The 15,172-nt window shown below is 36.3% G+C and overlaps 1 protein-coding gene and 1 long non-coding RNA gene across 7 annotated transcripts in view; both read left to right on the top strand.

Annotated features, from left to right (window-relative positions):
- The window catches only part of LOC145228631 (uncharacterized), a 170,681-nt gene that overhangs the window by 5,117 nt on the left and 150,392 nt on the right, over nt 1-15,172 (top strand). The gene's annotated exons all lie outside the window — the stretch shown is intronic.
- On the top strand, nt 8,848-11,294 carry LOC145228681 (uncharacterized). Its single transcript, XR_013860168.1, has 3 exons — nt 8,848-9,258; nt 9,448-10,056; nt 10,561-11,294. It is a non-coding gene; the product is annotated as an uncharacterized LOC145228681 (long non-coding RNA).

The following is a 15,172-nucleotide window of genomic DNA, read 5'->3' as shown; positions in this document are numbered from 1 at the left end:
ATTGCTCGATTTTTTCGAATAACGTTATGGAAATTTGGGATTTTTTTCTTGAAAAATTTTGGAAAGGTCATGGAATTTATAAACGAAACATTGCGCGGGAATCCTGTTTTTATCTTACCTAATGTGTGCAAAGTTTACATAAAAATAATACATATATAAAATATGTTGTAGTGCACTTTTTGAGTTTTTATGTACAGTTATAGCTTCAAACTTTGAAACATACCCGAGCAGCATGCATATATTTGAACTAACAGTATTATATTTAGGATATCTTTGATTTTGTACACTTTTCTAACTTTTTAACAAGTCTGCATTGCTGCAATTACCTGTGAAATAAAGATACCATTCATTGTTCTTTATGCAAGTGCTTAAATTGTTTATTATGGGTCCCCTTCCCTGAAGGGGACACATATTGTTTTTGTCCGTATTTTTTTTTCTTTTTTCTGTCTAACGCTGGCTTGTTAGACGCGTTTGGTTAAGAAAGAGTGCTTCAAATTTATTCAAATTTGCACAGATGTTAGTTATTAGCCCGAATTTGATCCTCCTGAAGTTTGACCCCGATTGACCCAGCGGTTCACCCACAGGCTCCCAAAATGCAAAATTTTTAAAACATGGTTTGTTATATGCGTTTGGTCAAGAAAGAGTGCTTCAAATTTGTTTAAATTTTGTCAGATGTTAGTTATTAACCAAAATTTGATCCTCCTGAAGTTTGACCCCGAATGACCCAGGGGTTCACCCACAGGCCCCCGAAACGTAAAATTTTTAACACTGGTTTGTAACGCTCGTTTGGTAAAGAAAGAGTGCTTCAGATTTATTCAAATTTGGACAGATGTTAGTTATTAATCCAAACTTGATCCTCCAGAAGTTTGACCCCGAATTACCCAGCGGTTCACCCACAGGCCCCCGAAACGTAAATGTGTCTAACGCTCGTTTGGTCAAGAAAGACACTGTAGGCAGAAGTCCCAAGAGAGTAACTCACTGGTTTACGATAGCAGGAGGGCTCAGCTTGACGTCGGACAGACGTTTTACGAGACGTCGTTTTGGTGATCAGAAATCAGCTGTTTTGCACAGCAATGCTATTTCGTTTTATTAAGTTATCACATTTTCAGTTTTGGCAAAGGTTTCACACCTATGACGTGATTTAAACCTAATAAGCGTGCGTCGGTTTCGTATATGTCAAGCAAAACTTGTTAATCAAAATAAAGTTGAAAAAATAAACTTGACATTTTTGCAAGATAAATGTTTTTTTTTAAATGCTCGTTGTCAGGTCGGCCGCCGCATGACCACGGGTTACTTAAGGTCAACTAGTAGGTATTACTAACACAGTTCAGAACTTTCTTTCGTCATAACGTAGCGTTTTTTTGGCAATAAATTTAGGAATCAACACTCAAGGCATGTATAAATTAGGTCAAACGGTGTTGTTGAACAGTAAGGACGGCGTGCTATTGAAAACGGTGTCAATAGGTCAAACGGTCGTTGCACCCTGAGAGGTTACTACAGGTCAATGGTTTTGCGAAACAAAGTTAAATGAAAAACGAATTGTTATGTGTACACTTGTAGCAAATTGCTTTTTAATTTAAAGTGTCTGTAACACAACTGTTACAGCTTTCTAGAAAAATATGTGTTTAAAACCCGACCTTGGACGACAATATCTGGGTCAAAGCAAGAGATTAAATTAAAGTATTTGTTTCGTTCTTTTTTAATGTTTTTGTAATTAAATGACAATAACAGTGCAAAAAGAATGCGAACAAAAAATGTTTATTGTTGGGTTAATGCTTTCTAAAAATGTTTCCTTAAAAATCTAAAAGTCACCGCAACATTTGTTTATCGTAAATCCGCACAAACACGTGTGTGGGGACCCATTAGTTTTTGTTTACAAAAACAATCATATGTGTAGATCAAATGATGTGTATAGTAAATTGGTAAATATCGTATAGAATATATAAAATGGAAGTATATCAGAAAGCCACCATTCTAGTTAAAATTGGTTGGATTTTAGGATTGTGAGCCGAACTAAAACAAAACTGAGACAAAAATATCCTTGTTGTTTTTACAGATACTTGGTAACTTTCAGTCCAATGCAGGAACAAGGAACTAGTGAAGATGCCCAGTCCATTATAATATGGGAAGTTTTTACTGGCACAAAGAAGAGAGTTTTCCGTGCCGACATGTCTGGAGCTGATGACAGCCAGTGGCCGATATTTAAGTATGTAATGAAATCTTTTACATACCTTAATGTTGTGTTTTACATGTTCAAACTTGACAGGATGTTTTGTAACCTGCAGAGCAATGTAGAAGTTTTGAGCGATCTTTCCAATATCAGATTTCATTATATAATAAAAATTGTTATAACATAAAACAATTAACAAAAAAAGAATGAAGAAATACCCCAACTGTTCTATATTTGTTACAGACTATTTGACAAAAAAACTAATTATGGTAAATTGATTTACTGTGTGTGTGGATAATTGTATTTAGACTTATTGAAGAAAAAGCTGCCTATCATTGTTCAAACAAGTTTGTTTAACTAACCTGTGTAAAATTTGTTTATTGACAGATGGAGTCACGATGGTACTTACTTTTTAAGAAAATCCAAAGGTGTACTGAGTGTCTGAAACTCCTGTAAGTAGCTAAAGCAAAAAACTAATAACTGTCATTAAAAACCACAATATAACAAAGTAGTTACCCTCATTCTGCACACAACAATTTTAAACAAATTCATTCTAATAATTATGGGTCCCCTTTCCTGAAGGGGACACATCTTGATTTCACTCTGTTTTTTCTTTTTTTTTTTCTTTTTTTTTCTTTTTTCCGCCGAAGTTTGTCCATGCACTTTTGGCATGAAATCTTTGGTGGATTTGGATGAAACTTTCACAGATGGTAGATATGGTTATGTAGATGTGCCATCTGCTTCGTTTGAGTTATTAACCCCAGTATTTACGACGCTAGCCCCCAAAATGTAAAACGTTTTTGCATGTTGCTGCGCACCACAAACGAAAAAATTCTGTGGAGTAACAGTATAGTAAAGGTACCAGAGAATATGCTGCTTGTGTTTGTGCATTACTTGGAGGATGTTTTTGCACATGCCAGTCAGAGGGGTGATAACAGCCTTATGACGTCAGATGTGTTAACAAATGTTGCTAAAAACACCTCTAGTGGCCAGAAATTTAAACATTCGCTGATTTGGATAAAACTTTACACGACTGTTGATTGGGTCATTGTAATTTCATTTTTTTTCCTTTTGGGTGTAGAACCCATCAGTTGCCCCACTAACCCCCCAAATGGGTGAGGTTTTTAAATGGTGTCGGAATTAGATGAAATTTTGACAGCTTGTAGAACTTGTCATTTATAGGTGTCAATTGTTGTATTTAACCCTGCAGCCCCAATATTTACCCCTCTAGCCCCCTAAAATTGGTGAATGTTTTAAACAATATCCGAATTGGATAAAATTTCAACAGTTTGTATAGTGTGCCGTTTATAGTTGTCTATTGTTTTGTTCAACCCTTTGACTCCAACATTTACCCCACTGGCCCCCAAAATGGGTCAATTTTTTAAACAATTTCTGAATTGAATAAAATTTAGACAGCTTCTGGAGTGTGCCACTTATGGGTGTCGATTGTTGTTTTACCCTGTAGCACTATCATTTACCCCACCACCCCCTACAATCAGGTGCAATTTTAAAAGGAGCTGATTGTTGTGTTTAGCCTATTTTCTCAGACAGAGAAAAACCTTGTATGAATGGAATGAATATTCATAACTATGAGAAAGTTTGTTGTTGTCAGATAAAACACAGTAACCGGTACCGAGCGTAAATAAATATGCTATTTGGATGAATGGAATGAAATTTGAATAGTTTGTAGTCCATACAGCATATTTATTTATGTTCAGTACCAGTCACTGTATTTTACCTTACAACAACAAACTTTCTGATAGTTGTCTCTTGAAATGCATTATTTACAACTTTGCATGTGTGGGGACCCATGAGTTTCTGGTTGCAGAAACAACCAATGTTATAAAGACAGTAGATAATATGGGACCCATTATAAAATAAGTGTAGGAAATATAGTAATATTTTAAAGTAGGTTATATTGTATATGCAATGGCAATATGTGCTAAGCCACCCTTCTAGTTTACAAGCAAAATTTCATATAATTTCTACCTTTATCGAAAGCTTTGTATTATTGGTCTTTAATGTTCATACATACTGTTTACAGAGCATGGGACTTTTGGACAAAAAGAGCACACCAGTTGATGGAGTGAGGTGTGTATCGAAACTTTTGGTAACAGCGAACAAACATAGCAAATCAGTATTAAACTTTTCTTGAATTTTAGTGAGTTTGTGTGGTCGACCTTGGACAACATGTTAGCTTTATGGGTACCCGAGCAAAACAAGATACCAGCTCGCTCACAATTCTTACAATTCCATCCAAGAAAGAAGTTTGAGTTAAAAACTTGTTCAATGTTTCTGACATCCAACTGAGCTGGCACAAACAGGGCAAGTTTCTTTGTGTCAAAGTCGACCAATACAACAAAGCAAAGAAGGTATTTGGGTTCTTGTTTTGGTCAATTTAAAGGGTTCATGTTTCGGTGCATCCAACAATTTAACCCTCAACCATACTTTACATTGTCTTTATACTTTTTGATAGCTTCCATGTTGAAGCTTGTTAAGCTGACTGGTCATAACTAAAAAAACATGCTCCTTTAAAACTTTTGCTAATAGGAAGCAGATATAAGGGGTTGAATTTAAATTACAACCAGCTAGTTATGGGTCCCCCTCCCTGAAGGGGACACATATTGATTTTACTCAAATTGTTTTTTTTTTTTATTTCTTTTTTTTATTTCTTTTTTTTCTCCCCAAAGTTTGTCCGGCTCGTTTTTCCATCAAATGTTTGATGGATTTGGCTGAAATTTACACAGATGGTAGATATATTCATGTAGATGTGCATCCCACTTTGTTTTTGTTGATAACCCAGCACAGCCAACTGATTTTAAGATTTGATGATGAAGCAATTAATGGTAAACTATAATTCACTTGGTTAAAAGTTACATAAAACTCCTTGTCTCAAATGATGATTCGTTTCTGGACAAGTAAGTTTCAAAATTTATTTGTTTAATGCAATATTATATGTATATATTTAAGTGTTTATGCTATAATATGCATGTGCTCTGGTAAAATAAAAACTTGTTAGGAACTATTCTCAGTGTATTAACCTGCAATTGTGCATTTAAGTAAGATTGTTTAAAACAAAATAGGTGATTGCTTATCAATTGGTAGCTTTGGTACTATGCATATCTAAAATGTTATTTAAAAATCAGATATGGTTTTTGCATAATAATGATTGGTTTATGTGCTTAAATCCCATTATAAAAGCTGAAGCTTATATCAGGCTGTATCAATCTATTTACTTCTTCATACAAATAATAGTAAAATTGAAATCAGTTGATGATGTTTTTTTGAAAATCATTTTTTATTACCTTGCCCAGAGAAAAACAAACCGAAATTACAACTGTAGTACAATTAACCTGTTTGTTTATTGTAGCAGGTGTATTTTCTGTTCCCTAGTTGAAATTAACCTGCAGTCATGCATCTGAGTAAGCTGTTACAAACAAAATAGTTGTTCAATTGTCAATGTTGGTCGCAGTACGGATTGATCAATATTTAAAAGTGTTTTTATGATTATTGATTTGTTTACTTGCTTATGCAAAAATTGTATTGAAACTTGGCACAAAACCTGCTTTTAGCATGCTTGTGTAATGCTGCTTACTTCTAATGCAAAGTTATAAAAAATCAACATTAGTTTGAGGGTTTTTTTTCCGGAAAATCAATTGTTTTGTTATTCTGTCTGAGAAAAATATACCAACAAGAAAAAAAATGTCATCTTTACCTACTTTTACTACAACTACCTTGTTTGTTTTGCAGCATGTGTATTTTCTGTGGCGAAAGAGATGAGGGATTTACAGAGGAGGGTTTAGATTTACATTACTGGAAACAATGTCCAATGTTAAGGAGATGTGAACACTGTAAACAGGTAAATCAATGTTGCTGACATACTCACAAGCTCCTGATATTTACATGTACAAGTCGAACAGGAGTCCTTCCAGGGGGGTGGTTGGGGGTCCTTAAACACATCATTGAATAGCAAAAATTGTACAGACTTGTAAACAGATCAACTAAAAGTTCATACCACTCCTGAAAGCACATGCTTTTGATATTCTGGTATAGAGCAAAAATATAAACTGTTTTAAATTACAAACACAGTTTTAGAAACATAAAGCAGCCAATACATATTATACAGGCTCATTGTTAACTTCTGCATCCTGTAATGTAGCGATTTCAGCACCAACTTATGCCATCAATGGGGTTTCACCAGAAATTGAAAACAAAATTAATTAACTATCCTTTTTATGGAAAGTAAATACATTACTCTGTCAGGACATGCTCTGTGTGCTACTGGTAATATGTAATCCAGTACTGTACTACCTATTTCATAGTCGGGTCGTTGGCGACTAAACCAGCTCACCACCCACCTCTGCAGTGTGGAGAGTGCCTAGCAACTCGTTTAGTACCCAAAATAAGACCTAATGAAGGGCGGATGAGCTTTAAAAAATGCCAACAGTATCCCATCTAACTTGCTCAAAAATGAAAATGTTGTCAGATGACTTTATCTATATAATGTAGCATACTTGGGTGTTGCTAACTTAGCCAAGCAGAAATTTGTTTGCTTACTTTTGCTCTCAGAATAAAGCCTAAAATAATTTGATCATCTCCATAGCAACGAATAAGGGTCAGCAGGAACACTGTCCATTGTGTCATCACAATATCGTACCAGGCGAGGAGTCGTGGAAAGCCCACTTGATTGGTTTTAAAGAGAGATGCATGTGGCGACAACTCATGAAGACTTCCCTTAATAAACAGATGCTGGCACTTTACCAACTTTGTTGTACAGGCTCAGTGGTGAACTTGTCAAAAGTCGAATCACAAGCACCATTCCCTGCCGCGTATGCTGCACATGTCAGCTTTATAGTAGGCTAGCGCTAGTTCTACCATTATTTACATCTAAATAAGCAAAATTGTATTTATTTTAGTGAGAGCAAAAGCTGAAGCGGAAAAAGCAGCAGCGGCGAAGAACAAGAAGAAATCTCCTCACAAATAGTTTGCTTGCCTTAATATTTTTGCTTAGTTTGCACAGGGTTATTGGCTTACACTGTGCGTCGATATATATTTTTATGCAGTGATATCGTACTGTTGTTTCCTTTGTTCCCTTTGTGTTGTATGTTTTTTCCTGTATACATGTAGAGGTAGTGACAGGATAAATAATAGTGGTGGCTGCGTGCGACAAAAACCTGCTTACACATGAGGAAATGGTTTGTAAAAAGTCTTTTGTTGGCTTCTAATAATATTAGCATTACTTAGCAAAAAATAATAAATCGTCCCTAATTGTCAAGACTTTTCTCACAAAGTAAATCCCTTATTCATCTCATTTTGTTATCAAGTAAACTAACATGTTCCAATAAAATCATGCAATGTATTATTAAACCAATGAGCAAGTGACCAATACATTTGTTCATTTCTCATGACCAAATTTCTTAGTATTTATGTGTTGGTCCTAATGAATAAAATCATTCCTGTATAACAAAACAGTTGCAACATAAACAAACAAGAAATTAAACTGACATAAAGATATCATATATTATATTACAAACTTGACCGAGCACCATTCTTCACTGTGAGATAAACAACACATAGAATTTCTTTTAGACCATGTCCATCAACAAAAAAGTCACTAATAAAAATGTAGCAATAAAAGCATGTCAAAAAGACAATAAAATTTAGGAAAATGCCAGTATGTTGAACAAGTGGGTATAACTCTTACACCAAATTGTGACAAACCATGCATATGTGTGATTATGTTTTTGTTTTCATCTCATTTAAGTTTGTTTTTCATGTTACTGTCTGTAAAGTGTGATAAATAGTTTCATTTTCTTACTTGCATTTTTAATATTAAACATTTTGCTTCTGTATCTTTGAGTTCTATGTCAAGAGGGCAAATGAAAAGAAATTAGCAGCTATATTTAAGCACAGACGTCTCTTGTCATCTTGTTTTTAAGAAGGAATTCCTCCCAAGAGATGGATTTTGAAACTTGAGGGGAAAATCGACCTTAATTTTTACATGTGCTTTGTAAATAGACGCTTCAGCTCTGGAAATATAACCTGTAAAGTTAATAAAAGATCCAATTTTAAACGATCTTTGTAATGTTTAGCATCTACTACGTAGTATATTAGGGAGAAATAAAAATGTTTAAACTGCTAAGAGAGAAATTTGCCGAAAAAGTTTGGGAGCCACTGGGCTAAACATTTGCTTTGGATTTATATGAAGTAGGCAGATATATACATGTACAGATTGCTTCTAAATATGTTAATTGCCAGAATGTTTGAAGCTGGTTGTATGTTTAGTGACCCCAATGGTACAAAATTTAATGTCGTTGGTAAAGGAAAACGAAGCATAACAACGTTTTTAATACTTATCTCGTCTACGCAACAGCACACCAAGTAAAATAAAACTTTTCCTTTAATGAAATTGCATTACATTTTTACGTTGACGGGACAATTAAACGGATGGCTAAACCTATTTGTGCTGTTTGGTTTCAAATCCTAACGAACTTCGGATTCTACCAGCAAGCAATTGTGTCACAAGAACCAATCAAGTCAAGCCACGTCACAACAGTTCAGCCGCCAATCATTCCAAGATTTTTGCCTCCCGCAATCAATCAACCAGCCCGAAGTGGAATTCACTGATTGATGCAATAAAGCCTGTCATTGGACGGTTGAAGAGCGCCCGTATGACGTTTGAGAAGCAAGCGTTCTAATTGGTTGAAAGAAAAAGAAAAAAAGTGAGGCGACTTTGTCCTTGCGCCTTCGATCTGTCATTCCCTTTTGAACAACTTGGTGAAGGTAGCTGTGTCCATGGGACGACTCAGCAATTGAGAATAAACAGGTAATTTGCGAGTTGTAAATCAACTTGTTTGGTGTCTTTGTAGAAGTAAACTCGGGTGCACACTTGTTTACTTCGCACTGATACCTGTAATAATAAGTTATGCGTTTATGTTTAATTCACTTTTCAAATACACTATATACTGCTGCTGGATCACTTTGTTTCAGGTCGTCGGATGGCTTCGGGAATTGATTGGCTGGACGCTGAAACATCGTTCTTACGGAAGAGGGCTTCGTTGGCACACAACACACACTTCCGAAAACAGGCGAGTAAATGTATTTTTATATGTTATCTATTAAATTGTATCACTTAATATTAGATGTAGGGGCCAACATGGGGAAATAGTATAAAAGTGCACTTATCCTGTCTTCACATGTTGGTATATAGTTAAGCTTTTTGTAATTAATATTACGTTATGTCAAATTCCTGGTACTGCTTATATTTTGTTTTGCAGACAATTACTGGAGGCGGAGTGATCGAAGAAGATGGAAAGATCGGAAAGGCCTAATTAAGTTAAGTAACCAGAAAGTTAAATGTTATGTTGCTTATTTGGCGTTCCCTGGTTTGTAACAGTCGTTTGTTTTGAGTTTAGCTTACTAGTTGTGAGGCAGGAGTAAAGATTAGAAGCGTTAACAAACGGAGCGTCAAATATGCACTGATATTATTTTATTTTCATTTCTAAAACCAACAGCAATCGAACTTTAATATTTACATTGGTTATTGCAGATCTCCCGTTTGCGGTTAAGACACTGGGGAATAATATCGGCATTGGACTGATCACTAGATGAATGGGAACTACATACATCGGAAATACAATAAGTTACGTAACCAGAATAATGTTAAATCTACAGATACAACGTAACACAGAGTAAGCTAAAGAGCTGTGAGGCAGGAGTAGAGTTAGAAGTGATTAATTTTATAACTTTATTTTGTATGCACTAAAATTCGTCAGATATTAATATATGTGTTTTGCTGCAGATCTCCTGTATGTCGTGAAGGCATTGCGTAATGGAGTCGGATTTGCGCTTGAACTGACCATTGGATGAATTGGAACTATATACAGGTACGTGTTGAGGCAAATCTACATGAATTATATTCTTTTAGATAGACGTTTTGCTGCATAAGTGCCGGTTCGGGAGTTTCTATAATAAAATGTTTACAAATCAACCAATGAATTAGATGGGATTAATAATAGTTGTGACTCTTTAGCCGTTGCTGCAACGAATAGCAAGCCTGTTGTTGTTTTGCATGATGCTTGTGCATGTTACATTTATTGTTTTGCATGTCACTTGTGTGTTAGAGCGGCTATTCAGTTGTCAGCATCGGTTAAATCATTCATATTAATAAGTAAGCGCATTATTAAAATTATTTTAACAGTTAATGAACTTAAGGCGTTTGTATGCAGCAAATTATAGTCGAACAATTTACTTTTTTCAATTAGGTTGCTTATAGCCAACAGGGTGCACACTGTCTAGCTTTCAGTATATTATATTTTGCGAATATGTTAAGCGATCTATATGAAAGTATGGAATTGCATTGTTTTGTCTCTTGTATGTTTCTGTTTCAGGAGCTCCGATGTCGAGTGAAGATTAGAGTTCATTGTATGGACGATGTTGGCCACAAGTTGAAGCACTCCTATCATATTCAGACTTGGAACAACAACCATACAATCAGCGGACGATCTTCAACCAGACATTCTCGACGCTCTGTTCCCGATGAAGAACTTACTTTCCGAAGATCTTCGAACTTGTGTTTTGTTTTCACATTTCTGTGTTCGCTTAAATAAAACCAACTTTGTGTATTGAATAAGTTAAAGCTACATTTGTATCGTAATTATATTTTTGCGTTTTGTCGTTTCTTGTAAATTCTAACATTCTAAAATTTATGTAATTTAGTTCTTGTTCATCGTCAATTTTGGTAATGCTTACTTATATTATTTTGTTAATAGTTCTGAATTATAACCAAACTTTTGGCATGCATACAGACACTGTTGAACGTTTATTTAAATCTTGCTTATTTTTGTGTGCGTGTTACTCATACTTGTTTGTTATTTTATTTGTTTACTTAAAACGTTGTTTTGCCGTTAATTTGTGTGCACATATAACACTGTGTTTATTCTAGGTGTGTTTCGTTATTCTATACTATATTCTATGTTAGGTTACATATTTAAAGACTCATAATTGTGTCTTTTTTGTAATTATATTGGCTTTGGTCTTTGTTCGTACTTAACATCTTTCATTGTAGTATGTTTTCAAGTTATGCTTCTACATTCTATGCTATAATATACGCTATTTTAGGTTGCCGTTTTTTTGACATTTTTATGTAATTTTTATCCTCCAGTGGCTTGATGCCGTTATACCATATTTATTCTTGTTAGACCCCATATTTCCGTATTGTTGGATAGGGTTCAGTGTAGATCCCAAGTCAGTCGTAACGGGAGGTCAACAAACAAACAAAAATCTGTAAAATTAGAACGTAAGAGCAAAAAGATTTGGACTTTACACAACTTCCTATCAGCAGATTTTGAGACTTCCGGTGGGATTAGAACCATGCAGAATTGTCGAACTCCGATAACTACAACATTAATTAACGTTGCTATGGTCCCTCACATATGTCCACAGTGTTGTGGTTGCACACTTGGTAAAAAACAACAACTAGTTGAAGTTGTTCGTAAAAATCAAGTTTTTCTGGCCGTTGGCCAAAAACGTCGATTTGCAGCCTTCCTACGTCACTTGAGTCAGTTCCTCTGCAAGCGGACAGGCAGTCCTTCTGAGAGACTTTCTGTGAACTTCTATCCAGCCTTTCGACCTTTCAGAGGTTCGAACCAGTGAATTGGAGATTTACTGCCTGCCTGTCTGCCTTACTCTCAACCTAACTATCTGCCTGCATAACCACTGTACTAACGAGCTGCTTGCCCAACCACTAAAAAATCGTCTACATGTATGGTCTGTGTGTCCAAAAATTAAGACAATAATAGGTAAGAAAAGAAATCGATATCATTAAGGAAACCCGCCCTGCGATTTCGTGTCCATTGTGGTCTAATGGTAAGCTGCTTGGTCGATAGAACTTATGGTTTGTAGTTCTAACCTTCTCCCAAAATTTGTTATTTTTTTCGGGAAGGAATCGTCTAACTCACAAATGTATCATTTTTGGGTGGTTTTGCCGTCACCTCTCGTGGTGTAGCGGTGAAGATCTTGTCCTCATATGCTGGAGGTTTGGGTTCGGATTCCAAAAGCTACAGCCCTGCTTACTTTTTGGCTGAACCCTAGAACCGAAAACATATAAGGACCACTTAAAGCTGGTTTTCTCGTCACCAGCCGTGGTGTAGAGGTTAGTTCCTTGCTTCTCAATTATCTCACCACCGTTCGAACCCCGGTAAAGATAAACTCTGCCCCGGTAACCGATAACACACTTCGGGTTCGAACGTTGCCCCTCTGATAAAACTCACTGGTGACTCTCCTTGATTGAGGTCTCTCCCCGCTCTGATCTCATCACTCTCTAAGCCACCCCATGGGCCAAACCCATTTCCATGAGTGCCCCCAATCCCCCTGACTGGCTTCCATGGCCCCATAAGCTAACGAACCTCCTGCTGATCGTTCAAACGCAGAAATATTTTGTTTGATGATATAAGAATCGACGAAAAGAACAAGTCATAAGTCAGTTTAGCCCTTAGACCGAAGGGCGCTTGCGCGGTGTAGTGGCAGAAATATTTTGTTTGATGACATAAGAATCGACGAAAAGAACAAGTCATAAGTCAGTTTAGCCCTTAGACCGAAGGGCGCTTGCGCGGTGTAGTGGGTAAATAGAAGAAGCGACGGTTCGAAACCAATCTCTAAGCCACCCCATGGGCCAAACCCATTTCCATGAGTGCCCCCAATCCCCCTGACTGGCTTCCATGGCCCCATAAGCTAACGAACCTCCTGCTGATCGTTCAAACGCAGAAATATTTTGTTTGATGATATAAGAATCGACGAAAAGAACAAGTCATAAGTCAGTTTAGCCCTTAGACCGAAGGGCGCTTGCGCGGTGTAGTGGGTAAATAGAAGAAGCGACGGTTCGAAGCCAATGGTTCGAATCGAAGCCGCCGATCAGAGGGGCAACGTTCGATACCCAAAGTGTGTTATTGGTTACCGGGGCAGAGTTTATCTGTACCGGGGTTCGAACAGTGGTGAGAGGATTGAGAAGCAAGGAACTAACCTCTACACCACGGCTGGTGACGACCATCCCAGCTTTAAGTGGTCCTTATATGTTGTAGTACCAGAGCGTTTTTTACTACGGTTCTAGAGTTATATAAAAGAATCATTCAATAAACAACAAGCAGCTTGCTAGTGTAGTGGTTTGTAGCAAATGGTAGAAAGCAGTGAGTCATGGGATCGAAACTGGCGAAGCCTTCGAATCCTCGTAACCCAAGGTTAATTTTTTTGTAAACTAATTCTCTTGTGTTATGCGATGTTGCTCTGATTGGTGGTTTACCTAAAAAAACAACACACCGAACCGAAATAAAACGTGTTATTTAGTATTATTGAAGTAAACAAAGAACAAGTTTCACACACATGGTTAGGCAAAAAAGGTACTACTACGACAAACTAAAGGACAGACGTTAAATGGACGATTTAGAAGTTTAGTGGGGAACGGAGATATGTTATTTATTTTAAGATTCGTGGGACAAAATTGAAACTTTTCAAGGACCAAAAGGGTGGAAATTTCTAACAATAATAAAATGTTGTGAGCAAGGGAAATACGAAAGCGACGTAGAACGAAATATCGTGAAAATTATGGGAAATTATTTATTAAAAAAATCATTCTGTGTATTAGATGTAGCTATAACATATGTTATCAGGAAAATTTGTTTCGCAACAACGCAAGAAGCAGGACTAAAAATGGATTGTGGAAGATTTAAAGGGGTGAAAAAACAGTGATGGAGTGTGGAAACACTATGTAAGTAAGGACAAGGAATTGTTCTGTCATTAAAAAAGGCGACACAACAACTCATATAAGAGAATAAAGTTTGGACGATGCACAGAGGCGTTAAAGCAGAATAAAACCGTTGGTACAAAATATTACACACGCAAACTGATAAACAATGCTGATGTGTATTTGAAGTGTACCAAATATAACGTGTATGAAAGATTGTTTATTAGTGGACAAATACAAAGTACACGATGACGTCATCGATCGCAGGTTTCGTCATCACGGTCATCTACATGCGAAAGGATCATGACCATGCGAAGGTTAAACCGAAAGTGCACGATGACGTCATCGATCGCTGGTTGCGTCATTCCTATCCAGTTGAAGGATCCTATCCACGCGAAGACCCACCAATGTTTCCCAGTTGTTTCTCCTGATGTTATCGAAGTGACTAAAAAAACAAGTATATAAATGGTAAGTGCGCGGCCAGTGGCATATAAACAAAATATAACATAACTTTTGTAGCAAGTTTTATTCATTCGCCTATTTGGAGGGCATGAGCATTTCCGTCTTATTTAAATGGAATCATATAGTTATTAGATTTAATTGACGCGACCAGCGACCTTCAAAAGTAACATAACTAGGTAAGATAAACACTTACATTTGGAATGTTGTGCTTCAATTACGTTGATCCGATCAGGGTTTCTCCACAACCTTTGTCACCGCAGTTGTTTCCGATGTTTGGCTGCTGCTTCGAACGTCTGCAACAAAACTAACAACAGCATTCTGGTTTGATAAAAAAAACCTAAAACTAATATAATAGAAAGCTAATATCTCAATCGCATTCTGTTAAACTTATGTAAAAAGGAATATTGCAATTTTAATCAATTCTACCGATGCTGACAACTGAATAGCAGCTCACAAACACACGTGACATGCAAAACAATGTAAATGCATAAACATCATGGAACACACCGGGCTTGCTATTCGTTGAAGCAACGGTATAAATAATAGTTTAAATTCTAATCTATGTTTAACTTCACAACGCTCGTGTTTTCTATTTATAGTTTACTTACATTAAAGCTTCAGTGCGATTTCTGTCAAGTTCAGATTTAGAAGTCTTTAAACCTTAGTCACGCCATGATCTGAAACCAAAACCATTTGAGTAAATATAAACATGGATGTACCAGCATTGAAACTGTAAATTGTTTTAAATAATTTGATGTATAGCATATTTGACGCTCATTCTAAACACTTCTGCCTAAAACTCT

Source organism: Phallusia mammillata, chromosome 5 (assembly GCF_965637545.1).
Source record: "Phallusia mammillata chromosome 5, kaPhaMamm4.hap1.1, whole genome shotgun sequence".
In the NCBI taxonomy this organism is placed as follows: domain Eukaryota; kingdom Metazoa; phylum Chordata; class Ascidiacea; order Phlebobranchia; family Ascidiidae; genus Phallusia; species Phallusia mammillata.
Note: the sequence above shows the minus strand (reverse complement) of the source record. Positions and strands in the feature narration are given on the sequence as shown.